Source organism: Pipra filicauda, unplaced genomic scaffold (genome assembly GCF_003945595.2).
Source record: "Pipra filicauda isolate LSUMZ 115617 unplaced genomic scaffold, ASM394559v2 scaffold49_size4853605_pilon, whole genome shotgun sequence".
NCBI lineage: Eukaryota > Metazoa > Chordata > Aves > Passeriformes > Pipridae > Pipra > Pipra filicauda.
This window is the reverse complement of record NW_024104642.1, coordinates 309,708-337,185: the sequence shown is the minus strand read 5'-3', so window position 1 is coordinate 337,185 and position 27,478 is coordinate 309,708. Positions and strand designations below refer to the sequence as shown.

General features: G+C 39.9%; 1 long non-coding RNA gene across 1 annotated transcript in view; it reads left to right on the top strand.

Moving 5' to 3' along the window:
* Positions 1–1,441: 1,441 nt before the first annotated feature.
* The window catches only part of LOC114002394, an 80,382-nt gene continuing 54,345 nt past the window's right edge, over positions 1,442–27,478 (top strand). The window contains exons 1-2 of the long non-coding RNA XR_003545841.2: positions 1,442–1,540; positions 3,726–4,033. This is a non-coding gene — a long non-coding RNA (uncharacterized LOC114002394). The remainder of the gene's footprint in view (positions 1,541–3,725; positions 4,034–27,478) is intronic.

The window sequence follows — 27,478 nt, the reverse complement described above, 5'->3', positions numbered from 1 at the left end:
GCGCTCCCGCCCTGCCGGCAGCCCCAGGCCCGCCGCCCCGACGTGGGGGCTCCGCTCCGGGCGGGCAGCCCCTCTTCTCCCTGCCCTTCCCGAGCGCGGGGCCGGGACGCTGGGATGCTAGGTGGGCACAAAAAAGTTACGTTTTAGTTACGGACCGGGGCAGGGAGGGCGGGTTTAGGCGGCAAGGCTGTTCCCCCGCGCTTTTGTTTAGTACGGGGGAGCGGACCCTTGACGGGGCTGAGCCGGGCGCTCACACCCCGGTTCTCAGCATGTGCCTGTCCCATGGCCCCGCCGTCACCGTAGGGCCACGGGGTTGGGAAGGAGGAGGAGGACTGAGGCGGAAGGTGCCTCTTCAGCCTCACTCTCCCCCTCCAAGGTGAGTTGCAGCACTGCTCCGCGCTTCTTTTGTCTCTGTGCGAGGCCGCAGGGCACCCCCGCCCCGCCCCGCCCTGCCAAACTTTCGGCGGGGACCTCGGCGCCCCGACGGCCGCCCCGGACCCAGGGCCGGGCAGGGTGCGGGGGCAGCTGCGGTTTCCGCCAGGGACGCGCCGGGGCTGCCGGCGACACCCCTGTCGGGAGTCCCCGTGGGGGAGGCCGAAGGGCAGGTGAAGGGGCCGTGGGGCTGACGACGGTCCCCTCCTTCTCTTTTGGTTTCTTTGGGACGGATGCGGTCGGGCCCGTCTTTGCACTTTACGCAACAGGTAGGGATGCCAGGAGCTGGCGGCGGTGGCACGGAGCCGCTGCCAGGAGCTTTCGGGGGCTCTTTTTTGTTACGGTCTCTGGAAAAGGGCGAAGGGGAGGGGGAGGAGAGGCAACAGTCTTCCGAAATTCCCCTTCAGTTGTTTATTTCTGTACTTCCCGTATCCATGAAAAAAGAGTTCGTTTCGCAACTCCCGAGTTTTATATTGTTTTGTATTTACTTTCTTCCCCCTTCTCTTTCTTTTAAAGTTATTTTTCTTTATGTCCTGCGTTTGCCCATCTCATTCCGGGAGATCAAACTGTCCGAAAGCAGATCCCCAGAGGCTTGTCCTCACTGACAGTCGGGGGAATCCAAACAAAGAGGTGCATCTACCGGAAATAATGATTTGAGAGATGGTTCTCTCCCTTTCCAACCCCCACTCCCCCGCCTTGAATTAAATTGTTTTCTTTTTCTGGGAGGTTCAGTTCGAGGGAAGTTTTGCGCTGGAGCCGGGGTCGCGGCTGAGAAGGGATGGAACAGACGGAAAGTTGCGGTGGTGGGAGGAGGCGGGGGGCGAGGGCAGAACGGGACCCCGGCGGCGCCCGGGCCGCGGGGGGAGCAGGGGCGCGGGGGACCTGCCGCCGCTGCCGGCTCTTTGTCTGCTCGGGCAACTTGAACAAAAGGAGAAACTCGGATTAACTCTCCATCTCTCCCTCGCCTCTCCCGGGTTATCTCATCTTCGGCAACTTTATCCGGAGAGATTTACTCAACTTTCTCCGAGCTCTCCCGCCGCTTAAAAGTAAAGAGCCCCGCCGTAGGCTTCGAAGGAAATCTGGTTTCACAGTTTAGAGAAAGGAGAAGGTACGTTTGGACTTGGGGTTTATTGTTCTTTCCCGGCTCCCTCGTCGCTCCCCCCTCCGCCCTGCCGTCCGCGCCCGGGGCTGGGAGCGCAGCGGAGGCGGCTGCGGGCCAGTCCAGCCTTTCCTTTGTACTTTTGGGAGCACATGCAGGTATTTTTGGGGAGCGTGAGGCAGTCACTCTGCCCGAGCTCCGGTAATGAGGGCTGGGGGGCACTACTCGAAGGGGTCTTGTCTCCTTCTTGTGCCTGCTTTGTGTTTTATTTTAGGGGCTTAACTTCTTTTTTTGTGCGGAGGGAAGTGGACTCGGACGGCTTTCTGGGTCGGGCTGTGTTTTCAAGAGTTGAGACAGAGGAAAGCTGAAGACAGTGGAAACTTTTTGGGATTGTAGGAGTCCTGGCGGCCCTGGCCAGGGAGTGGGGGGCCAGTGGTGGCCGTGGGGCTGGGCAGGGCAGCACGCAGCAGGGCCAAAGTGGGGGCTCCGCCGTGTGCCAGCTTGGGTCGGGGGGGTCGGGATACACAGAGAGTCTCACATTTGCTGCTGTGGAACCATCCTAGGGGAACAAGGTGCACAGAAGTGCCGAGGGACAATTTTAGGAGGAGAGGGACTGGAGGGAGGACTTTGTTCTTCCGAATGCGTTGATCATAGCGAAAGGAGAGAATAGAATGGGTCAGTCCAGGCTGTCCCTTGGTCGGCTGGGCTTTCCCTGCACGGTGCAATCTGCTTCATCCCTTTGTAAACGCAAGAGTCGTTTTGGGTCTTGTTCCGTTCCTTTTGGTATTCGCACTTTCTAGAGCAAGCATCGAAACTTCAGAAAACTTACTCATGTGCTCTTTGTACTTTTCTTAATTATCTTGATCGGTGTAATATGTTATTATTTACCCATACTTTTTTCTATGCTATGTAACTACTATAACTTTTTTCTCATTTTTTTTTCATCCCTATTCACTACTTTCTCTTTCCTGTGTTATTTTCTTGTCCCAATTTCTTAGTTGTCACTCTCTCTCCTTAGATCTATCCATGTCAGAATTTCTGAAGCCTCTACTTTTTCCCTTTCTGTTGTCACTCCTTCTCCTCCTTCCTGATCCCTTACCACCTACTCTTCTACCTTTATGCTTGCTTGCATTTCTCATGAAAAACTCCTTTTGCCGAGGTCTCTCCTTTCATGCATGCATAGGTATGCTGAAGTTTCTCCTGATGTGAAGCAAACATAAAGCTTCTTCTTGTTCTCTCTTCTAAACTTATTCTTCTGTGGTCGACCCTACCTATATGTTACTCAGTTGCACAGACAGAGCTTCTAGCAATAGTTCTTCACCAATACTCACCTTCTCCTTTCTTCTTGTCTTTATCTCTGTGTACAGACATCTTCCAGTCTCTAAAAGCTTCTTTTAGTTCCTCTCCCTCGTCTTTGGTGCGGGAAATTTGTTCTTTCTACTTTCCTGCACTCCAGCTTGGCAGATGCGATGATGTTCTTCATGTCATTGTTCCCTCCCATGCAGAGTACTAAAGTTTTTCTCTCCATTCCTCATAGTCCCCTTCCCAACCTAAGCAAAATTTGCTGTTCGTACTTCTGAAGGAATTGCACAGAGGGAGTACCAGAGTAGAAAGACGTGGGTTTGGACTCTTTGGCTTGCTCCCAGATAGGCCAAGTGTCAACAGTAGTTCTCATAGTCCAGGTCTCAACTGAAGTAGCACATCTACTGGTGGAGGTGCTGTGGGGACACTGAGATAGGGCTAAGGAGGGAAAAAAGGTCACCATTAAGTTCTCTCATCCATTGGACCAATATGTTTCCTTCAAAAGTGTTGAGGAGATTTATTTTTGCGACTTGGGGCTTTTTTATTGACTTACTGTTTTCATTAGTTTTGAAACACCTGCAGGGCAGTTGAAGACCCTTTATATTACCTTTCTTTCCTGCCACTTCAGTGCTTTCTGGAATATAAGACTGTGCAATCTGTAGAGATATATGTAAGACTTTTTCTTAAATCTTCTTCTGTTATACTCCATCCTGGTGATGTTTTTATAGCAAAATGCCATCTTCAGGCTTTGAGTTTAGGAGGTGTCTAAATCTGTGAAGAAATATGTGTTTGAAATTATTCCGAAGAATGAAACTTTATATTTGTATGTTAGTCCCCAAGTGGTGTGGCAGTTACTGTTCTGAACTAACACTTCTTCCTCTTATTTGAATAGGTCAAAACATGGTTGTCAGGAAAATGAGATGGTTGCCAGAACATCAGTCTGTGATGGGTGCCATACTGCATTACTCTTTGAATGGTGGAATACATCTTGGGATTCTTCGGGGTGCTTAACGTGGTACAAACTGTACCGTACAGCTGCTTAGCATCTTAAATGTTTGCATTCATACATAATTGTTAATGGTCTCCTGGGGGAAGTGGAAGAGTCTCTCGAAGCTGAAACTTGTGGATATGTAGAAAATGCTGCTGAGACCAGTTGGATTATATCAGAACCTGACATCCAAGTTCTGCAGCTGATGAAAGGTATGCTTCTCCCCTGTTACAAAAGTACTGTGTCTCATACATCAAAATACTAAGTGCGTTGTCTTTGTTTTAAACAAACTTGCCTTGTAAACTTTTTTCTTTTTTTTTGTCTTTGCCTTGCTATTGATACCTACTGATAGTTTGGAGTGGTGTAATCTGACAGAAATGGTTACTAGTGGTTTGACAATGTTTATATCTTAAATGTAAAAGGAAAAACCAAACGTGAAAGTTTTTTTGTTTTCATAGTTAACTTATATTTTCAAGATAATGACTTCACTAGGTCTATGAGTGCTTAGCAGCTCTAGAAAATGAGACTAGTCAACTTTTAAGAAAAACAAATTAAAGACAATTTAAACAAAGCTTTTTCTGCAGTGCCGATCTTCCAAATAGCCAATTTTGTTTGAAGACGTCACTATTTTGAACTCAAGAATGCAACCGTCTATTATTTAACCTCTCTTCATTCAAACAGCAACACAAATCTTATAGATGGCTTGTGTTGGGGAGAGAGAGAGTAAATAAAACTATTTCAGTTAAAAATTCAAGGAATTATTTTGCTTCATAAGTTTTTAAAGTTTTGATTTAAGGCTTCTTGCAGAACCTGTTTGAATCCTGAATGTCCTAGTACTGAGAAAGTCTATTGGATGAAGTTCAGTGCTCTGTTTTCTTCTTATTTTATGAGATAATCAATGTACAAAAATGAAATGGAAACTAGTGGAGAAAACAAGTGGTTAAAGAGTTATTAATGAATAACAACTTATTCTTGAATCTAGATGAAGTGTTAATCCAATAGTGAGGAAATCATTGAGCTCCTTAGTGAATGATGATAACAGCAAAGCAAATTTTAAAAGTATTTAAAATCTGATCATTTTATACCTGTTTTGTGCACTTCATTGTAGCTTAAAATGAATGACATGAAAATAGTCGGGTTTGCTGCGTGTTTCAGCTCAACTGATTGGTTCCAGCCTAAACCGTATGTAGGGCAGACAAGTATTCATAATCTTAAGGAAAGTGCTGAGCTGGCTGGCCTACTTTAGAGCAAAACAGAAATCTGAACTAATAATCACTTGTGATCCTTTCCAATTGTAAACAGAGATACAAGAAGCAATACAGTTCTAATTTCCTGGTTCTGATTGTGTTTTAATAAAGACCTACACTTAATTTTCTCGATTATTGAGGATAAGCTTTCTGTTGCGTACTGAATGCAATTAGTGTACGTTTAGATTTACGTTTGTAATACTGTTCTGCATTTATACTATTTTTGAACTTTGCATGACTTAAGTTAGCCATATGAAAGTCTTCAGTTTGAAGTCTTGGAAATGGAAAGTCTTAGGCTGTTTGTGGAAAGAGAAAACAAAGAGTAATAAATGGATTGTGCTGGATAAAAATACTTAGAGCTGCTATCTAGTGTCATCTTGGAAAAGAAGCCCAGTCATTATGTGTCTGTATTTAAAGGAAATCAAAACTGCAGTCTTTTTTTCTTTCTGTGAAGATTTTCTTCTAGTTCAGCTTCTTTTCAGGCACTTGTCATTCTTTAGGAAAAGCATACTGGACAGAAAGTTACACTTCATTTATCTACATGAAAGCTATTAATTTTCATCAACACTGAAAACTGATGGGAATTTTTACTTATTGTTATTGTAAATAAAGACTACTCCTTATCTTAGCTTCATCTGAAAGTTCGTGTGATTGAATATAATAATTGCCATAGAATTCTAGATATAGTATGCAAATTATTAAATATATTTGTGCTTACTTATATCTGGAATATTTCAAACTTTAATAACTTGGTGACAAACTGTTAAGATTTACCGCTTATTGGTCTTCAAATTTCTTTGGACTCTTTCCAATAAAATGAAAAGAATCATTCTCCTATTTGGAGATGAGATCTGCAGAAAGGGAAAAAGCAGGGCCAGCTAGGAAATGTTGAGTGCAGTAGTTCCCAACTGGTAGATGTGCTGCATCAGTGGGAGATGAGACCCTTGTGGGACTTCCATAGAGATGGGGGACATGCTTTCTGGGGTGCCCTGGCCAAAGTGTCTCCTGGGAGCAGACCCAGCAAAAGAGTCAGATGAGGCAGGGGTTGGTTGGGTGGAGGCTGAGCACTGTGGCAGAGGAGCAGCACTTGGGCCCTGGAAGGGGTGATGGGGAGCACTTGCCTTACCTGCAGTGGGAAGGAGCCTTGCTGCCCTCAGTGGGGGCTGGTTGTAATGAGCTGAGGAGCTGCTGCTTGAGAGGAGAGTTTCAGGTATATGAGCCTGAAGTGTATGAAAAGGATTGTTTCTGTGTTTTGTCTTTGGTTCAATTGGGCAGTCGCTTCCTTTGCTTGTGATGGTCCTGGAAGGTGATGGAAATCCTTGCAGGTGTCCGAGGCGGTGTGGACTTGGAGGTGAGCTCTGAACACCCCCTCACAAGCTTACCCTGGAATGTGTAATCTGGTAGCAGAACTTACAACTAAACGTAATTAAACCAACTCCAGACAATCAGAACAGCGATTCCACCTTTGAACTGTGCTCTCAGTTAAGAAAATCTTCTAGCTAATGTACTTGGTTGTTTCAGAAAGTGTTATGCTTTATGTAACTGAGGTGAGAGTAAACATGAGGGTGTCTCAGTCCAGCTGAGCCTGTGTGTGGAAGGGATTTAATAGGCTGCAAGGGGGGCTTTTCATGACGCGGTATGTGTGTGCAGGTGAGTTGCTGTGTTGGAGTTGTGTGTTGAGAAGAATGGGCAGAGGAGAAAAGGGCAGGTTTTGTAGCTGTCAGATTTTTAGATGGAGGAGGAGGTGATATATGGAGTAACTTCCTATCAATTAATATCTAGAAGGGTAGGAAGAAAAATGTATTAAGGACTTCATTTCTTTGATTGTTCCCTCCCTTTAGTTGAAGTGTTTTTCGGGGTGCAAGAACTCCAGAATTCCCAAGTGAGGTAGAAATTTCTGTGGACCCACGTGTGCCCCACTGGTTCATGACACAAAATGGAGATGGGGATGCTTTTGTGAGGGTGTGCTGCCTTTCATCCCTCCTGTGGGAGGCCCCACTCCTGGCAGTGAAGGACAAAGGAGCCTTGTTCTCTGGAGGCTCTATCGGAGTGTCCTCCTCAGGATGAAGAGGCATGGTTTGACTCGAGTAAAATTCTGTGAGAAAGCTTCTAGAAATACAGTTGTAAGTCCTTGAAAGGGCTCCCAAACAGTCCAAAGAGTATTGTGCAATTATGAGGAGGCTGGCTTGGTATATAGTGACTTCACGATCTTCACTGAGAAAGTGAGGTAGAAGCTATAGGACTGGGCATGTTACTAGAATGGTTGCATAGAAAATGGTATTGATAATAGTGTCTGGGGTTTTTTCCTCCTTATTTTACTGAGGGCTAGTTGAATCTCATGTGCTGAATCATATAGTAGAAATCACAATTACAAATATGATGTTTTCTTTTTTTTTAATTTTTCTGCTTTCACTTGTTTGCCACCTTATCATGCAACTTGAGGTACAGTACTCTTACAGAAGCAATATAACCATTGGAGTAAAGTTGTTTCTATTTAGCTGGAAAGGAGGGAGTTCCTGCCTGAAATTTGGGGGTGTGTTTACACAAACCCCAACTCCCCACACCTTCTATTACAGTTATGCTTGAGAAATAATTGCATGAAAACTTAGAATGAAAATGAAGCTTCCAACATGTGACCTGCTTTCTGTAAAATGCTCTCAGTTGTGTCAGGACAGAAGCATATGGTGTCTGGCATAGTTTTCTGTTTCTTGATTGGATTTATTTTGCGTAAATTTCATGTTCATTGTCATAACATGAAATTTATCAAAAACTATTTGTGAAGCCTGAGGTGGGATGCTGCTGTGTTTGAGACCTTGACCTTTCCTTGATTGAAAGGCATTGATGTGTTTGGGTTTGGTGGGGGGAATGGATAAGCTAGAGGGATTTAGAATATTTTAATACAAAATTAGATCTGGTCTTTGAGGACAGGGACAGTACTTCTCTGAAATGTTACGACTGCTACAAGTGTGGATTCTGTATTTATATCCATGAATATTGCAGTTTAGTGAGAACAGTTATGTTTAATTCTGCACAAAAGAGAAAAGAAGAGAAAAAGTTCCTACCTAGTCCAGAATTGCTGGTCTAGGCACCTTTTTTTTAATTTTTTCTGAAGCCATAAGTCCTGCATGAGGCGATGAGTGTGGTGTTGCTCTGGATGTCAGCATTACTTCTCCTGCAGGGATAAGAGCGCAGTGAAGTAGAACCACGGATGTTTTCATAGAATTCCTCAAAGGCATGGGAGGTGTGTGGACGTGGAGGGAGGAGGCATATGATTGCCACAAAATGTCATAAGTGGGCAATGGGAGTGGGTAAGATAAAGATGGAGTCTGACTTGGTTGTGAGCTAGTGATGATTGGTGAGGAGAGGAAGCAGTCAGGCATTTTGAAGATGAGGGCTTGTTGCTAGTGATGGATGGAATAGAGAAAAGAGAGGTGGACTTTGTGGGAATGGGTGAGAAGCTGTCATTATTTATGTGTCTGGAGGCCTCTACCATCAGAGAATTTCTAATAGGAAAATGTAGTGAAATCTTTAAACAGCTGTGGCATAGGTTGTAAATATCTCAGGAATCAGTAGTACTGGCATCTTTTTAGTGTATGATAGAATTGTGCTCTTTCATGCTGTAAAAGGAAACAAATATAACTTTACCTTTGCACCTTTTGAATGAAATTACTCCCAAAATAAGTGTAGTCTTCAACTGAGGATACAAGTTAATGTCCTGTTTTGCTTTGCAGTGCTGTGCAAGGGAAGAATTCATTTAGGTAAGCAGTTCAGGAGTCGTATGTGTTATTTTCAGATTATCTCAGACATGAGACTTTGTGTGGTGGCTCGTTAGTTATCTTTCAGAATTTGAAAATGTGGTTTTAGTTGGTACCAGTGCTGCTCTGTGCACATGCTCCAAAAATAACAAAAGTTGTGATGGCTCCAGAACACCTAAGAAGGTACCCTAGATTATGTGGCAAACATTGTGGTGTATCTAAGCAACTTACTGCTTTTGTGCAGCATGTGTGGTGTGCTGCCATGTAGGGTGTTAATTTAAACCTGTAAGTTACTTTGTGTAATTGTGCTACTGGACATCATCTGTCAGTTGTTGCTTCTCTGCTGAACTTGTTGTGATGTAGCTTCAGCTCTGCTGGTGCTGGAGAGGACCTGAGCTGGTGGTAGCTCAGGGGGCTTTTCCTTGAGCTCTCTTGTCAAGGGCTCAATGGTGGCTTTGTAGAGAGGCTGTTGTTTTAAGGTTTTGAGCTTCAAGCATTGGAAGATGCACTCTCTTGCCCTTACAAAAGCTGCATTGTTTTTTTGTTAAAAAAGATAGATAAGAAAGATGATGAAAGATGTGTTATCTCTGGGCCTTAAGTTTGCCATATTCAAAGTTTTATGATGCCATATAGCCAAGAGCTTTATTCATTTGAGCTCCCGGACTAGAGTATGTTTAGATATGTGTCCTTACCAAAAGTCAGACATTGGAAGGAAGGGTGGTTCTGGTTCACAACTTTTTTTTTTAATTTATTGAAATCCATTGCACTTGCAAAAGAAGGAACGAAAGAAATGTAATTCTAAACGCAAAAGTTTATTCTTTATCATATCACCTTTCAGCTTCAGGATTTTTATACATTATTTTAATTGTCTTAAATCTATTCATTATATGGCTTTATCGTTTTATAGCTTTCCTTTTGCATACAGGTTAAAATCTATGTCCTAGATCATGGCAGGGCTTGATATGTGTCTCCTACAGGAATTCCAATGCTTGGGCAGTGCAGGAAGGGGTCTATAACCTGGTGTATGTTTCTGACAGCAGTTCACCTAGTAATAGGACTGAAAAGGAAGTTTTAAGGGCAACAGTAAGAGAATGTTGCTCCCATTCCCCCAAGAAACAAATGAACAATTTGCTCAATGTCCGCTGAGATTGGTTTTGGACCACACAATGCATCTAGGTGCAAGATTAATTCGATACTAATTTGTTTAAGATATCTTATTTAATGAAATTCATGATTAACATCTTGTATGCATTTTAGTGGGTAGAAGCTCAAAACTAATACCTGAAATATTTTCATCAGCCAATCTGGGTTATCCAGTGCACTTTTTTTACTATTTAGCTACCAACATTTGAGCTGTTGTGTCTAAATCCTGTCATCTAGGTCAATTATTTGTAGAGCCAAATTGTTGTTGCTGTTGGCTTCAGCGGTGATACTGATGACTGGTGTTTTTGGAAAATCAGGTCAGACACCAGAGCATCAGTGAGTGTATACACATACATTACATGTTTATATTTTGGATAAAAAATGTCATATACATACACATATACATGCATATCATGTAGTCGAAACCCAAAGGTGTAGTGCCTGTGGCAGCTTCATGACGAAGACAAGTGATTTTCCCCCTCTGTTTGAACCAGTGTCTTGTTCATTCCCAAACCTTGCCTCTTGTTTTTTGTTGGTGGTCTTCAATGCTGTGTTCCCTCTTTGTTTTAGATTTTAAGTACTTAAAATGAAACACGTGCCCTGCTAAAATTTAAGTTTGTTTCTTAAAATACATTCATCCCATGTGTATTTTTCTGATGAGTTAAAAACCATACAATGAAAAAGCATCTATGGAATAAGTAGCAGTCAGGTGTATACTGAAAGAATTCACTGTAAACAGTTGTAAAACAGTTTCAGTCTCAGGCATACTTCTCACTCGTCCTCCACACCCCTCCAGAAGAGACCACTGAAAAGCAAGTAGGCATAGCTGAAATGTACCTTTGACAGGCACTTAAAAAAATTAGTTTCTTCAGCTGGTAATCAATATGGCTTAATTTTTGACATGTTAATGTATAATGTATATATGTATGCACCCGCTATATCTGTTGGTTTGATGGAATTCATTGCTTTAAATTATGTGCAGTGTAATACTTGAAGTGACTAGAGGAGATTTTTATTTTTTTATTTTTTTTTTAACATCTTCTGTAGGAGTTGTGAATGCTATCCACACTGTGTGTGGAATGTTACTTGCTGTGGACTTCATGCAGGGTAGGTGTATTAGAGGCTCTCTGTTTGAGACATGTGAAAGGATGTTTGCAAAGGAAGACCAGAACCATTCCCAGATTGATTTCTTTGCATTTGCAAATGCAGAGAAATCAATCTGCGCTTTGACCCTGTATGCAATCTGTATGCAGTCTGCTGCTTTGACCCTGCAACGTGCAATCTGCTGTATTGCATGTTGCAGTTGAAATAGGGTTTTTTTTCCCCTGAACACTGTTGCAGAAGTCAATACGTTAAGATATGACGCATCAGAGAGAATAGGACAGAAAAGAGGCAGAGTAAGAATTCATTCTTTTGCGGATTTGCGTGTTTGAGGTTACTGCACAGGGTTATGCATCGTGAGCATTTTCCTAAAGTGTTGGTACAGTCCTGTGAAACCTAGTTGAGCTGTCTGATGACTCTGTAGGAGAGCATATTCTAGACATTGAAAAATGTCATTATTAAAAATAAGGACTTGCAGACACACTGTGGTCTGGTAGGTAGTTTCTGAAAATGAAAGGGAGGGGAGCTCTCTGATTTGTTACTCTGCTGTATCAGAAATGGTGTATCTGGGTAATAGTTGCTGGATTAAAGCAGTGTATATTCTAGGCTTCTGATTGCTTAGTGTGAGTAGTGCTGTGCAAACACTCCAAAAATTGCCAGGAGCCGTTTTTCATTTAACATTTTCGTTTGTTGTGGGCAGTAGTATGTCCGTGACTTGTGCAAGAGGAGGAGGGTGTCGGTATTTTTACTTTTTATACTGAGTGCTTCCAGGCTGAAGAGAATTATGAAGAAAACCTAGTTATTTCAAGTCAGTTCCTGGATTAACTTCTTGGCAAAAACTTGTTATGGATCATATTTTGCTATCACTGCAAAACACAGTAAGTCAAATAGAGTATCTCTAGTTCTGTTTAGGTAAGATCAATTTCTTCCATGAAAACCACAAAGAGAATATCTGTGAGGAGGCTGGAGTTGAATGTAGTATAATAACCACGTGCCAGAGAAATACTTGATTGTAGTTAGCTTTTGAGGGAGTTACAGCCACTTAGTGTGTGTCTGTAAAGAGAACCAGGGTGCGTTCATTGGAAGAATATTGGTATATCAGTTGGACAGCAAATGTTGTCGTGTGTATTTTTAGTGACTTTTTACTTAATTTGCCTCTTGTCTTGGAGTTCAAATATGAGAAATACAGACTGAAGAATATTGTCATAAACAGTTGATGTCTGCTTCTGGGTTTAGGCACATAGTTGCTGCATAGCAGAGCTGGCAGAATCTATAGGCGTTACTGGCTGACTTATTTTTTGTTTTCCCAAGAAGGAAGAGGAACAAACAATTCATTAAGCATAACAGAACATTTCTTTCATCTTATAATTTTTATAAGGTTCTTGTTCTGTCTTGGCTCTTCAATTCTTGGAGTTAGAATTGCTATGCTAGCTGCACATGCCTTATTATTTCACATTGAAATAAGTAGAAATTGTATTTGAAAAAATTCAGCATGAGAATTCTAAACCAGTTGGTATTAATTTTAAAATGGAATCTCATATATCAAGGGCCAACATATTTTGTTTGTGGAAAATTATCAGTATAGAAGCTCTCTGTATCTTGAACTGAAATGGTTTTTAATTTATGCTTGATTCTTCTGCTAGGTTAATGTTAATTAGTTTAACATATCACTCATAAAAGATGTCATAGTTGAATCATTGTGTAGGTAACAAATCTTGCACTGGCGAGCAATGAAGAAATATTACCTCTATTAAAACCCACACTTAAACTATGGAGTCAGTAAGGGCTTATGACATTTTGCAGTTATCCGGCTTAATGCATTTTAATGCCTTCGGTGGTGTGAGGTTTTTTCTTGGGAGGCTCTGTGGGGGATAAGCAAGTGAGGCAGTTCTTTCAAATTATGCAATGCAATATATATAGTGTAGTCTGTGCCAAGTGAGAAACCCGGTAGAAATGCTGGCTCAGGCTGGGGTTAGGGCCTGGATACTGTGACACCAATTCAGCCTTTAAATTTAAAAAAAAAAAAAAAAATCTATCCAGTGTTGGGTTATCCAAAGGAAATATACATAAACAGTGGTAAAAAAGCTCAAATATGCTTATATTTAGAACCCAAGTAATTTGATATTAACAACACAGCTAAACAATTACAAGTATGCATGCTCGTAATTAGCTAAATAGTTTCATACATCTCTGCCCTGAGAGAAGCATTAGAACTAGGCCTGTAGTGGAAGGCAAATTTCAGTCATAATTGAGGAATAGTTAGTGTGACTCCATAATCCTTTTTTTGAAAATAATCCCCCAGCCTCCTGGAGGAGGTGATGATGTGGTGCTGCCAGCTGTGAGCCTGTGCTGAGTCCTAGCATCCTACTTGGCCGTTACAGGTATTCCAGGGTATGTGATGGGCGAGGCAAGTTAGTCTGATCAGACCTCTAGCCAAAAGTTGCTGCCCACATTTATTTATTTATTTAAACCATTGGCATCTGAATGGCAAAGACCGATTGAAAAAATATTTGAGAGTGCTATTGCTTCCTCTGCCTGAGGAAGCCGGGGTGAGCGGAAGGTGTCATATCTTGAAGGCTGGTGGAGGTTTCACTTGCACAGCACAGGCAGGCATGGTCAAGAGCTTTGCATCTGAAATGTTAACATGAAAATATTTAATAAACCTTCTCCATTGCTAAAGACCATGTAAGCACTTACATGGCACAGGAGCAAGGCCAGTCCTCCAGTATGCGGCAGAGAATGTCTGAAACTTTGGAGGGCACCTACCAGTGCAGCTCAGAATTCATAAAGCAACGAACCAGATATGTTTTCTTGCAAATTGTGTTTGTTTCCCTGTAAAGCAGATTACTGAAGCTTTGTGGCCAGATAAACATGGTGAGGTTGATCTTATGAAAGTAAACAGCCAACATGTTCTAGCATCTCAGAGTCTGAACATGGGAAGAAACTAGGTAATTTAACTCTAATATTTTTAAGTATTCTGTGAAATTCAGTGTTTCAAATCTGAGAAATTGCAACTTTGCCGTGGGTGGATCTGGCAGAAGGAGTGTTCTTCTTCTGCCTCCTTTCAAATTGTATGAACATTTGAGCTCCTTGGGACTGTTTGTATCTCTGTACTGCAGTAGAAAGCGGAGCTGGTGATCATTTTGTAGTGTGAGGATTCAATTTTATTAATAAAAATATACTGTTCTTTGACATCCTGCTTTACGGCTTATAACACGGGTGTGTTTATTGAGTGTCTCAGCACAGTTAGGTGAAGATGTAAGACAACTATCCCTTTGAAGTGACTACAATATTCAATGTGTCACCCTGACCTTATAGTGAGATCACTGTTGTATATGTAACTATGAACATTAGGTTTTCTTTAGTTAAAGGAGACCTCTTTCTATGAACACGTTGCTCTTAAGGTGATGTTTTCTGAGATGGTTCTATTTTAGCTTCCTTAGCCATTTGTTCATTCATTTGTTTGCTATTATAAATTCTGGTTACCGCAAGAGTTGAAAAATTGTAGCAAACAAGCGACTTCTTTCTGAATTTGCTTCTCACCTTGGATTTGCACTAAGCTTTCAGACTTCCTTTAATTTTAACCATGAAAACTGAATATATTACAGTAATTTTATTAACATCAAAAGGCTTCAAATTGTTCACATGTAGCTCTTAAAATTTATAAAGCAGCAGTTTAAGACTTTGAAATTCTTAACAGATGCTCAGCTATGTTCTCAGTATTTGAGCTTAAAGCAGAAAGAATTTAACTCAATTATAATAATGTAAACCTTTCCACTTTGCTTTGCATAATTAAATATTTTCATTTACATAGCACAGAAGTTTAACATTCTAAACAGGGTAGATAAGCAGAAGAAAAAAGCAGACAAAGATGCATCTTTAATGCATGCAGAGTAGTAATGCACTTGCTGGTAATCTTACTACACTTATTAATAATAACTTCAACTAGAAAGCCATATGCAAATTCCTGTGAATACAGATTCTATTTAATATGTGGAATTTATTTTTTTTTAATTTGTGTGCATCTCCTGAAATATGCAGTAAAATACATTAAAACTGGAGCAGAAACACAGTAACCTTGATATCTTCTTCTACTTCATGTTTTAAAATATTAATTAGTAAAACAGGTCTGAGGAAAATTAAGGCATCCTTTTATTTATTTGGCCAACTTATGTGGATACAGGAAATGGCTTGAGTGCGCCCATGTAGAAGTCTGTGATCCTACTGCTGGCAGAAAAAACTATGCTACAGGTGGTTGTTACTATCACTTTGAGTAATGCCGTGTCTCAGATTCACCAACCTGCTGTCAGAGTACCATCTCCACGGTATAAGATGAAGCATCAGGTATTTTGAGGACTATATAATAGACCCAAGATCTGCAAATAAACAGTTGCACTTTTCTAAGTTACTGCTGATTGTCAGGTCCAAGAATTTTATTGGTAGAAAGGCAACTGGAAGCTGAGCGTGGTGTTCTCTTAGTTTATCATTATTTCTCATTTTGCTTTAGCTGTTGACTATTTTGCTGGTTTTCTGTTGTATTCTTGCTTCATTAGACTTGTACTACATTTCTGAAGGGTTATGAGAAGTTTGCATAACCCTTATACAAAGGGTTATGAGAAGTTATGAAGGAGCTGCATAGCTCAGGAAATCATAGTATTCTCTAGATTTTTGAGTTGTTTTGTTGCTTAGGAGAAAAATGGGTTTGTTTTTTGGTTTGTATTGAATTATGTGTAATGAATGTATTGGAGAAGTGTCAGTGTTGTCGTCAGATAAGTTGTTTTTGTACACGAGGGGTAAACATGGTTCTGTTCTTGGTTTATCAACTGTATGTCTTAGATGTGTTGCCTTCCAGCTGGTTTTCTGTTATCATATTATCTCTGGCTCTGTTTGTGCTCATTTACAAGTGGATTTTACTATACTGAGGCATCTTGGGTGAGATAGGGAATTGTTTGACTATGTGAGGTGAGGCGCTTACCTGATTTTCTATGTGCATGAGGTAGGATTTGTTTTCTTTTGGTAGAAAGAATCCAATTTGGAGAGCTCTGTGTAGAAGGTAGGCAAATACCTTTCTTGCTCACTGGATTTTGTTCACAATTATCTTATGAAATGTGGCTTAATTTATTACAAAAGTAACATGTTGCTGCTTTGCTAAGCCTTTCTCTCTCCCTTAAAGTAATTGTGTGCCCATTTTTCATTTAAAAGCTAAACAAAAAACCTCTTACCTGACATTCTGAAAATAATATTGGAACATTAGACCTTGGGAGTCTCTGGAGTGAAACCATTTGTGTGGTAGGTGCACTATTCTCAGGTTTGTTTTTGTCCAAAAGTTTAGGGATTGTATATACACTTTCCGCTTCCCAGGTCCTTACTGATTTGTGGATGATTGGGTCCAAGTTTAACTATTTGCCTGTAATCTCTGGGGATTAGAATTCCTAGATGTTTTAATACCTGTAACTGTAGCTAGAAGCTGCAGTGAGTAAGCAAGTCCTGATTTATGTGCATTTAATTAATCCTAATGCCTGGGATTTGTTCCAGTAAATTCACACATCTGAGTGAGTGCCCAAGGTTTTCAATGAATTCTTATAATTTGCATATTGACCTTTGAGGGTTGGAAACTTGAATCAGGGTATCATCCACATAAAACATAGCTCTTTTGTGGGACCTATTTTAGTGTTAATATTTTTTAGACCATGGCTCTGATTATGTTGAAGAGGGGCAAGGGGAGCAGATGTTCTTGCTTTTTTCTCGGTTTTGAGAAGTATGGGGTTTTTTGGGGGGTTTATTTTTATTTTAGAATACGGGTTGAAAAACAGACCTCTCCACAGAAGTTTAATCCAACTGGGAGTTGGTCAGTGTATCTCATTCTCCTAAGAACTCTGATGGGATAATCCCAGGTAACTCCATCATAAGCTCTTCTTAGCATCTGGCAATACCACTGATGAGTGCTGTGATACTGCAGGTTGCTTGATTAGTTGCTTGAGGTTGTCTGGTCCAGGTCTGGGTGCAGTAAATCTAACCCAATGTATTATAATAATTTTGAGTACAAACTTATTCAACCTAAAAAGTGGGCAGTGGTGGAAGAAGCTTTTTCTTGGAGTCTTTCTGTAGTGGGGATTTGGCTGCACACTGAAAGAGTGAAGTATTATCACAGCAGAGGAAGGACATGTTAGGAAAAGTTAAAGTGAACATACCACTTCATGGGACTGTGATCCTTGTGATAAAGTTGTGATTTATTTAAAACATACTCAACTGATGGCACCTATCCCTGGCTGGTTTCTAGTGGACAGAGATAGCTGTTTTTTCATGACTGTAAGAAATAGGCATCCTTTCCCAGGGTACCTTGTGGGAGTGGTAAGAACATTTGCTTTGCTTTCAGCATTGCCTAGGCTTTCCTGTATTGCTTCTGTATTTGGATCTTTTTTCCTCTGGACCGAATGATGCTTCTGAAATGCAGGGCACTTAAATCCCGAGAAGGATCCTCCTTCCCTCTGCATCAGTTCTGTCAGTTGGAATGGCAATATCATTTGGGGATATGCCTCTGTAGAGTATGTGAGCAATGAGTTTTACATCTCTTTTTCAGGTTTTTGTTTTTTTGCCTATGTGGTGGGAATTTGATTTTTTTCTATCAATTCTGATAATTTTGCTGTAAGGGGTAATAGACAGTCCTGTCTTGAGTATCGTTTTTGTGTGGGAGCTGTTTAATCATTATACCAGGATTTTTAGTGTCAGGTGGGGTACTTTGGCGGGTTCTGTGTTTCAATTTGTGTGCTCTATGGTCAGGATTTCTCAATGTTGTGTGTGGTGTGTTGTTTTGGGTTTTGTCGTTTAGTAGGTGCGTGGTGGATTTGTTTGTTGCTGTTGTTGTTGTTGTTGGTTTTGTCCCCTTCCTCGCTGTTTCCTTCTGTAATACCATGGTTGGAACTGGAATCCTTGAAGGTCTCTGGTTTGCTGTGAAGAAAATCCGCAAAGTCAGTACCTGGGAGAAGTGAGGTATCATTTCTCCCTAGCTTTCCCTGTCCTTTGGGTGGGGAGGTTTCAGTGAATGTCTCATTGTCTTGGGATCACATTGTCTACTTCTATAATTTTTGCCTGGTTATTTGTATCTACAGCTACTCTGAAGGTGTGAACATGAAAATGATATTTTGCCTACATATAAAAGGAAAAATTTGACAGTATTGCTAAGGAGGAAGAGTGTGGGAACGGGAAGAGTTTGTATTTGTGCTTTCAAAGTTCCCAGTGATTTATGGCTTTTGAGTCTTAGACTTGTCTAAGTGAAAGTGTCTTTGTAGTTAATAATCATCTGAGGATTTTTATTCCCATCACTTTTTGAACCAATCAGGACTGGTAGTATTCACTGCGCCCAGTGGCACTGAATCCCACAGCAGACTTCATGTGAAGAAATCTAATTTGTTTGATTTGAACCTGCTATGAGCTGTTTCTTCCAATACACTTCTGCTGTTGTAATACTCAAGGTAATTATTCCCTGCTTGCCTTACCCTGCCAGCAAGGAACTTGCAGAAGAAGCAATGAGGTTTATGTACTGATATAGCTTTTTTCTTTTTTTTTGGTAGTATTCTATGCACATTACATAATAATGATAATTAATAACATTGTGTTTGATTTTCTTTTTGGTCTGCTATGAAGAATTGAACTATCTGTTAAAATAATCTATTGTTGCCACAAAACTTTGTTCCTTACTAGTAAGACTTATGACTGTCTATGTAAAGAGAATACTAGGTGTTCCATGTCATCCTCTCACTCCATATTTGTGTTTTGTTGGTTTTTTTAATTCAGTTTCACCTATAACTTAAATGCTGTAGTCACTGAAGATGCTGATAACATTTTCTAGAGATTAAAGAAACACTGATCAGAATAAAGCTGAAAAGCCATGGCCATAGCTGTCCCAGCTGACAGTGCAGACCAAAGTAGAGCTGGAAGGGCTCATTCCTTAGAGAGGCAGATAGCAAGTACAAGAATCCTCAGAGAAGGGGTAGTCTGTCTTCATTGCTGGCTAAAAATACAGGAACTGTGGTTGGGGTTTTTTTGTTTTGTTTTGTTTTGTTATCTAGTATAACTAAATAAAAAGGAATATTGTTTACTATTTACTAAGAGACATCGGTGAAACAGAGGATTTTAAACAAATTGTCCAATTGCTAAGTCATTAATATTTTGAGGGGTATTTGTAGCAGAAAATTAGTGTGGCTTTTTGCATGTTTTCTGCTATATTTTTATTTTTTTAAAAAGTTATTTCTCTGAAAGCCATAAATTTATTTTTGGCTCCTGATAGTTTCACAGAAAAAATGTAAAATAATTCTCATGATAAAATCAACCTACGTTTTTCATATAGATAATACATCCTGAGGACAGAGAAGAAAGAAAACAACTAGATGCTTCAAGTGTATTTGGAAAGGGCTAGTGGTACTGTCCTGAAACTATGCCAAAGTCAGTGAATATACCTTCTTTTTTCTCTGTTAGCTGAGCAAGATATATAGGTACAGCACACTAAGATGGAGGCTGCTGTCATTATGCCTGGATAGAGACTCAATAGAAATGGAAGGGTTCAGGGATTAGTGGGAACTATGATGTAGCAGCTGATAGGAGAGGCATTAGGAACAGGGAGTGTTCCCGTGTGTATTATGGATATTGGAAGTATTTTTTTTTTTTTGTTAGCTTTCAGTATATGGTTTGCAAATTGCATACGGACCCAGGTAGTTGCAGACATGTTTTCTATGATTCCTGAAAAAAAAGTAAAAGTCAGTCAGATTGTGTGTTCTACTCCGCTTAAAATTAAAACTAGAAATTGCACCTCTGGTTTGGTTAAATGTGGGCTTCAACCACTAGATCTGCTTCAGAGAGGTGTACAGAGGGGACAGCCAGACATTGTATTCCTGTCCTGTATTACCAGTTTAACTATCTCCATTCTGGGCAGGATTCTGGTTAAAAACATTTGAATTGTGATTCTTAAGAGGTTAAACTTTTTGAAGAAGGGGTATGACAGTCACTTAGGATCAAAAACGTAAGAAGCAAATCAGAGCTCTTCTGAACTAGTTCCAGAGGAATGCTGTGGCTGAAGAAAGTATTAATTCTTCTTGCATATCCCCGAACTAAAAGAACTCATCTTGATTGTATAGGGAAAAGCTGAGCCCTTTGAGCAAAGTAGCAGGAATTAGTGAAATTGCTGTTGCTAAAAGTGTTTTTCCCCTGTAGAGATGGCATAGCTGATTATAATGTGTGCAAATTGTCTTGTATGTTCAGTGAACTTGAGTTTCAGGCACTGTGGATTTAAATATGTAATGACTAGATTTCAGTATCCATGTCTAACAGGCTGGTGCATCTATGTAAAATTAGGAAGTACCTTTTAAAAAGGATGGGGAATCAGGTTGATCCATACTAGCCATGTTAAATTATTGAACAGCATCAAAAGGGCATGAGTCATCACCTGCTGACACTCTCTTGAAGAAATGGCAGAAGAAATTCTGTCTGCACTGTTAGAAACTGATGTCAGTCATCAGGGCTTTGTGGATGTGTAAAGGGAAAAGTAAGGCAAAACTGAAATCCTGCTCTTGGGTGTTTCCACTGCATGATGAAAATTATGCTTTGCCTGGCTATAAATGGAAACTGTGGTTTCCAAGATGCAGTATATGGTAGGTCTTTTAAGACTCTCTTGTATCAATTTAGGAAACTAGGCATCGTCTCTCCAAATCCTCAACAGCAGGTGAGAAAGAGCACTCATTTGATTCGGATATTTTGCTCAAGAAGACCTTGGGGAATAACTGTAAAAAATTAGAAAAGTAAAAGAGAGACCTAGTGGACTTTTGTTGTGCAGTATCAGTGATGCTGATCTCCCGTAGGAGAGGCAGGGATCTGTTTATTGCACATTGCACTTCAAGCCCAGACATTGGTTACCTGGCTATAAGTGCTGGAGGTTGTCTGTCAGCAATTATGGTTGAGTATTTGTGTTTGTCTTAAGAAGACTGATGCAGGGAAGTATACTGATCTTTGGCACAAACTTCTCAGAATTAGTTATGTTTTTCAGTGTTAAGATTAGCATGCTTGATATTTTTTTTCTCTCAAGCAGGTTTTTGAATGGCAAGCCCTTTGTGCTCTGTAGCACACCCTTTAGTTTGGGTGAGTGAGTTTGCCTCACAGGCATCAACCCCTGGGACCTGCTTTGCAAATTCCATGTGCACAGTTTACTTGGAGTGAGCTGCAAAACTGTGCTCATTTGTAAATAAATGTGTTGAGTCCCAGGAATCATTTGCACAGGGATTTAGTTTCTAAGTTTTCTATTCACTGTTCTGTAGTCAGTAGGCTCAGGTAAAGGGGAGTGGAACTGGGCAAGGGCAGCGAAATCTTTCTCGGTTGTGTTAGGCTGGGGTTTGGTAGCTAGAAAAATGCATCTCATTTGAGTTAATGGATTTTGGAAGAATAGCTTGCCTATGCTTATTGTGCTATTTTTTTTCTTCTGCTCCCCCCCCACCCTTGATGCCAAAATTGAAGAGCAAATCACAAGCAAGTGGACCTTTTGCCATAGTGCTTGGCTTTGAGAGTAAATGTCATACTCCAGGCTGTGTTGGGGGGCTTGCCTGAGACAAGTTGCTGCTTTCAAAATTCTTATTAGGGAAAGTGATGGATGGCTTTGTTCCAAACTGCCCTTTCCCCTTCAGGGTGAGCCTGGGAAGGACATGGCTTCTGAGAAGTTGTCAGCACTTGATAGCAGTGTGCTGCATCACTGGAGCAATGTTGAAAGAAAATGGGAATCATCTAGAGACCTGCCTGTTCAAACAGTATCTGCTAAATGTGCTGAAGTGCAGGTAGAACCAAACATGTCTGATGAATCATGTCTTTTCCATGGTATCAGATGGGAGTTGAATATTGCATAACTATCAGATTTATTAAGAGTTCTTTTCTTGTTCAGTAAATATTAAAGAATGATACCTCTTGTGTTGAATAAATAAATAAATAAATTTGTTGATAGCAGTCTTTTTGAATCCAAAGATATCAGGACTGCATTTTGAAAGGTGGTGCTTCCAAAGAGGCAGATCAGTTGAGAGAATAATATTTTTCTCTAATTTCTCTTCAGTGAAGAAATGCCGTGGTATTAATTGAGCATTTTAAAAAAATATTAATTGAGAGAGTCATACTTTTATTTCTCCATCCAGTTAAAAGGACCTAGTGAAGATTTATGTAGGCACTTAAAAAAAATTAAAATTTTGTACTTTTAAGTGTGTCCAAATCAGAAGTTTATTTTTTGGTAGTCATGACACACTGGGTGACAGGTGTGTTCTGGTGCTTTAACACATGCATCAGTGTACTATCCCAGTAAGTGATCATACTTTCATCACTAACTCTGTCTTTTTGTATTCACACATTGCTTTATTTCTCAACTTTGCAGTTAAATGCTTAAATAATCTAGTAGGGTATTTCTACTTCTCGTTCCTTTCCCTTGTCTAAGAACAATATACCTTGCAAGCAAACCCATTTAAATTGAAATGAAGTCTGTCCTCTGTTTCCAGCATTAGTCTGTATCTAAATGAAACCTTTACATATTGACACGTGTCTGAGATTAGAAATTGTGATATGGTGCAATTAAGTTTACATCTCTACAGCTGGATCTGGCACTTAAAACAGAGATCTTTCTTCTTTGCTATGTACGAAGAATAAAATAAATCCTCTTGGGGAAAAAATGTATTTCCAGAGAATTTAGAAATGTATTAATTTACATGAGATAAAAATAACGTAACTTTAAAGAGGGGTCATTAAAGCTGTTCAGAAGATGAGTCAGACTTCTGATTCCAAGTGTTCTCTAATCAATTTACCTAGCTCAAACCAAGAAACTTCTTCTAAATCTAACGGTCTTAATTTATTGTGCGTTCTTGCACCTTGGGAAAAATTCCTCACTAGAAGGTGAAAAAATGTTTTAGATCAACATTTGAAGGAGGAATTAATTATTTTCTTAAAAACATCTGTCCTTTCAAGTGTTTTTCACATGCCACAGCAATCTTGCTGTCACCTCTTGCTCTACTACTAAAGGAGGAGGCTTTTTTCATTTTTAAAAGCGTGGTATGATGATTTCATTGTTGGTACAACTGGAGAATCTCCTAACTGCTTTTTAACCAGGTTCGGTGTTTAGATTGGCACTGGTGGCTGGGCTGGTGAAGGAGAGGAGAGGGGGTGCCAGGCTGCAGCAGGCTGTGTGGTGCACTTGAGGACTGTCCTCCTGAGGAACACGGGAGTCCTTAAAGCTGCTGCTGCTGCCCTCCAGGTTGGCCCATTCCAGGCTCTATTCTGCTCTGTGGTGGGAATGGGGCTAGCATGAGTTGTCAGCATTTTGTGTGCTGCCTAAGCTGTCCTTGACAGATGTCCTGTGTCCCGTTGCTCTGCTGTTCTCTGCTCAAGGCACGTTTCAACCTCAGCAAGAGGCTCGGCTAAGGGAGATTAAAAATGGGCTACTGCCTGTGCCTGCCCTGACTGGAGAACAGATCCCAGTTCCACATCATCTGTTTCCTTGTTGAAACATGAGCTGTAGGACCTAGAAAACAAATGTACTTCTCATTCTGTTGATCTGGCAATTTTTATTTGTGCAGACCTTGAAATGAAAATCATGCAGAGAGCATGTGAAGCCTTTCCTTTTTCCCTTTCAGGCCATCGTCCACAGGCTTTTGGAGTTTGTTTTGTTATAGGGTAACTCAAAGCCTGGTTTTATCATGTCTGCAGACAAATAAGAATACTTACACCATATATAATGTCTGTAGTGCAAATGGTCCCAGTGGAGGATTGCAGTGCTGTGAGTGAAGTCAAGACATTAAGTGCTGTCATGGAGATACGGGTGGGGTGGCATTATCTATTCTGGGTTCACCTTGTGTGCTATGTAAATACACCTACTCTGTGTTTTTGTTACTTACATTAGGTTTGTGTTTGGCTAGGTTTTGTTTGTCAGTACAAAACTAGAGAAATGACAGTATTTCAATTGCTGCCACTTTAGGAAAATATTTCTGCATTTAAAAAAAACCCAAAAGGCTAAACTGGTGTAAGAGTAGGAATAATTGTTAAATAGAGAAACAGGATGAGGAATTGTTGGTTCTGAGGTTTGGGTGATTTTTGTACAAAATAGTTGGGTAGTCTTCACTTCTTCCTATTTCTTTTAAATATACAAATGCACTAATAAAATCACAACAGTTGATTCTATGAACAGGGCAGTAAAATCAATACTTACACTTTTATTTATAAATAAAAGCAAAATTTATTACTTACAAAGGCCACTCTGAAAGATTTGAGTGGATGAAAATATTTTTATTTTGAAAAAGCACGTAATAGTTCGATATTTTCTTGAAATAACATTGAGTTTAAAACTGACTGGTGAGTGAGGCATGGGATTATTTAGGGTTGAGGAAATTACAGTAAGTTAAAAAAATAAATGCAAATTTTCTGTTGAACTTGGAGAGAAAAATTATTTCACTGAGTGGTGGGAGGCTGCTGGATTTGTGCCTGAGGTGTGAACATTTGACAAAGCCAGCCTGCTCATACAGAGGAAATATTTTCTTTCCATTCAGTTCACTATAGTAGCTATTCCATTCAAAATTATGAGCAGATTGGGAGAGAAGACAGGAGAGCTTATTTTCCATCTTCTGGCATAAGACAGCAGTGGGTGTAGTAGGTGAGGATGTACTACTTCTAAACGCTGCAGTGTGTGGTCACCAACAGAGTCCATCATATTCCCTAAACAACAACAGAATTTACGGCAAAGTGTGGGAGCTATTGTAAGGATAATACTTAATTTCAAATGAAAAGGTCTTGAAGATCACTAGTATAGATTTTTTTCCTTTAGAAAAAAATAAGCATAAATGCAAAGCCAGCTTGAATTTTTTTTTTTTACTTTGATGCAAATGGTGATTAAAACTGTTGTTTTTAAGTCCCTTAATTTAAATAATCTTAATGTGATGAAAGTAGGAGTCTTTGAAGGGTATTCCCTTTTTACTTATTTTTATTAGTATTAGAAAAAAATTACATAAGGCCAGAGATAAGCATTATTTCTTTCATTATCTTCAGCTGCATTTTATCATCTCCCCCTTGAAGTTAGATATCTGTTTCAGTGGGTCCAGAGATGAACAAAGTGTGCATCTGTATTTTGTAATTTCTTGTGGAAGCTTGTGAACTTAGTGACATTAGTAATAGGGTAGGAATAAAGGATCTGTACAAATATTTGAAAGATATAAACATAATTTTTTTCACTTTCCTTAGAAAGAAATTTTTCTGTTGGATAACACAGTGATCAATCTGGCATCCAAATTTTCATCTGTGAAATCAATGCTTTGTGTGGGTGTGTTTTTCCTTCATTTTCACTTTGTCAATCAAGAGCTTTCTTCTTGTTTAGCAGCATTTTATCTATGATTTTCAAGTAACGATGTGTTTTCTTCTGAATGACTCTTTAATTTTCCATAGTTCAAGAACAGAAACAGAGGATTTAAAAACTGTTTTCTCCCAGCAAAACCACTAGATAGTATTTTTTTCCCCCATCCTCTGCTTTGCTCTCTTTCTTTCCCTCACAACACAAAAGGTCAAACAAAATCACACACACATAGCCCCCCTCCCTGATTCGAAATGAGAAGAAAAAACCTACATCTTTATTTCTGAATCTGTCGCCTTGCTTCCTACTGGTAGAGCTGTACATGAAGTGGAGATAAATATCAAGACCCTAATTTTAACAAAGTATTTAAATGTGTAGTTACATTTTATTTCTACTTAGGCCGATACTGAGGTTTAGATTTTGTTCTGAATAGAAAGCACTTTCCTGAGTTGGAGTATGGAATGCAAAGTGTCTGGCATTAGTCATGGCTGGTAGATGAATGTGTACTCTGTCCAGAGATTGCATTTCTGATACTCTGCCGATTGCAAATGTGATTTTAACAGTTTGGTGTATATTTAGGTATTTTGCAGACCCCAGAGAAGGAAATGGTAGAAATTCAAAGAAAAAGTACTGAAAATAATATTGTTTTGAATAGAGGTAGCATTAAGTTTGAAGGCTGGTAAACCTAGCTTTGTTAATAACTAGGCATATTCTTATGTGCGAGTCTAGGTACTGTTAAAATGTTTCAGTGATGAAATGATAAAAATATTTGTTGATGGCAAGTTAAACAAAAACATCAAAATGCTGTTTAAGTGTCAAATTTTTTCTCATTGTTTTTTTTTCTTTGTCACAAACAAAAAATAAGAACCAGATCAGGTTTAATGAAGCACATGATAATCTAGTAGGCAATCCTGCTTCTTGCATCTCTATTTTATGGGTGTGGCCTGTGCCCAATATGGACTCAAACTGCAGTGCAGAGTTGTACCCAGAGCCCATGCTTTCTGTGTGGGAAGTTTCCCCTTCTGTATTAGCAAGGAAGATGACTATATTTCATAGTTACTAGTTGTTGCTTTGGGCTCTTGGCAAAGTATCAGGGTAGCTTCTGCTTGGGTAATGTTTGGAAGTGTCTCTTTTGCAAGAAAATATTTTGGCACATTATTATGTGTGGTTTGGTCCAGCAGAAGAGTGTGTGGGATGTGTAGTCTTCAAATGGAAGTACTGTAGGAGTATTTATTTTAATCAGGTTTTAAACATGCATCATGGCATGGCTAAAAATACCTGCCTACTTCAGTAAAGTGAAGAAAGGCACTGTAAATATAAACGTAGGTGGTGTGAATGGCTGGGAGCTGGGTAACGTTTGCTGTAGGCTTATAGTTTTATGAGAAAGAATAAAACTCACATGTGAACGGCAGGCCATAGGATTTATTTTTTATTTTTATGTTTATAAATAGCTGGATTTGGAATGTAAAAAGATAACGAGCCAACATTGTGTTTTATTTGTTGTATTGGATAAGGTCAGGAGCATGACCTACACTGTTCAGATCTGACTCATTCTGTCTGGCTGTGCTGAATATTAGTAAATCTACAAAGGCAGTTTTAAAACACGTGGCTACAAGTAGCTTGTTAGTGTTTGGTGATGCAGAGTCCACATAAATCTCTACATCTGGAGCGTGTGAACCTATGAGTATCTCCTGTTAATTATCCTGTTTGACATTTCCAAAGCTGAAGAAGAATGATGGTTAGTTATGAATCATATCTTGCCATGCTGAAATGCCAAGTTTCATTTTATTGTGATAGAGATTAAGGCCAACAGAGTCGTAACTAGTCTCAGCATCACAGTTTTTGCTACTGTCAAACTGCTGATGCAGCATTTGCTTAATATAAATGAACCTTTGCACTCTTATAAAGTGCTTTAAACCTAGAGAAAATTTATGCCTTATCAAAAGGTTAATCCTGACAAATTATTGTAAATTATCTACTGTCTGTGCACTGCAGGTGCAGTGAAAATAATTTTCTGTCTTGCAGGCCAATGCCTGCTTCAGTAGATTGGAGAGCATCGTTGCA